The sequence below is a fragment of the Colobus angolensis genome, unplaced genomic scaffold (genome assembly GCF_000951035.1).
Source record: "Colobus angolensis palliatus isolate OR3802 unplaced genomic scaffold, Cang.pa_1.0 Scaffold103, whole genome shotgun sequence".
Lineage (NCBI taxonomy): Eukaryota > Metazoa > Chordata > Mammalia > Primates > Cercopithecidae > Colobus > Colobus angolensis.
The window spans coordinates 5,910,413-5,911,465 of NW_012111253.1; the positions used below are offsets into that span (position 1 = coordinate 5,910,413).

The window sequence follows — 1,053 nt, forward strand, 5'->3', positions numbered from 1 at the left end:
GCTGCTGCCGCCGTCGCCGCTACCGCCGCCGCCACTGGCCGAGCGGTTTTTTTTTTTGGTTTGCCGGATCCGCCATATTGACGAGGACGGGCATCCGCGGCTGCGGACGCTAGTCTCCGCCGCACCCGGCCCCGTAAGGGCCTCTGCTGTGCCGAGCCCCTCCCCGCCTTGCACAGCTCCCGGGCCTCGCGGGAGCCCCCGCCGCCGCCTCTCTCTCACGGGAGGCGGCCGCTTTAGCGCCCGGTGCTTGGGTCGGCGCCGGGAGCTAGGAGAGAGCTGCTGCAAAGCCACCAGGCCCGGAACGGGGACAGAGGCGGCGACTAGAGGAAGGTGAAGCCGTCGCTGCAGGAGGAGGAGCAGGAGGAGGTGACGCAGGAGAAACGCACCGCCCGGAGCCCGTCTGAGCTCAGCGAGAGCCCCAGCTTGAGGGGAGAAGGGGGAAGAGGGCCGTAGCCGGCGAAGGAGGAGGAGGAGGCGGGCGCGGCGAGGAGCGAGTTCCGGCGCCGGGTGTGCAGCCTTTTGGTTTAGACGCCCTCAGCCCCGAGCCCGGCCGCCGCAGCCTTTCAATACACTTTGTTGCCGGTCACCCCCGGGCCTGGGATGCACCCAGGGTAGGTCTTGTCCCGGGACCGAGCCCCACCGTCGCCTGCTGCCTCCCGCCTCCACGTGCCCTGATTTTGAGAAGACGTCTGTGTCGTGCGGTGAGTGGCCAGCTGCACCGGGGCGACGCGCCTTCCCGGGGCCAACAGCTGGATGTGGGTGAGGGGAGGAGGGCGAGGGGGGTGTGCGTGTGTGCGAGCTTCTTCCCTCGGCGGCTGCCGGCCGGGCCGGGGCTTCCCCGTTCCCCCTCCTCCGGCCCGGGCTGGGCGGGCGCGCGAGGCCGTGTTGTGTGTGGAGCCGGTGTCCCGAGAGCGTGTCTTGTGTGTTTTGGACTGTAAGGGAAAATGGCTGACGGCTCCGTCCCTCCCCCTCCTCCCCCTTCCCGTCCTGTCTGGGGCCGAGTAGGAGGATGGAGTCTCCGGGCGTGGCGGGCAGCCCCCCCGCCGTCCGCAC

At 70.5% G+C, this 1,053-nt stretch overlaps 1 protein-coding gene across 1 annotated transcript in view; it reads left to right on the forward strand.

Moving 5' to 3' along the window:
• The first annotated feature begins 224 nt into the window (after positions 1 to 224).
• The window catches only part of USP9X (ubiquitin specific peptidase 9, X-linked), a 154,875-nt gene continuing 154,046 nt past the window's right edge, over positions 225 to 1,053 (forward strand). The window contains exon 1 of the mRNA XM_011942716.1: positions 225 to 701. The gene's annotated coding sequence lies outside the window, so the exon portion shown is untranslated. The remainder of the gene's footprint in view (positions 702 to 1,053) is intronic.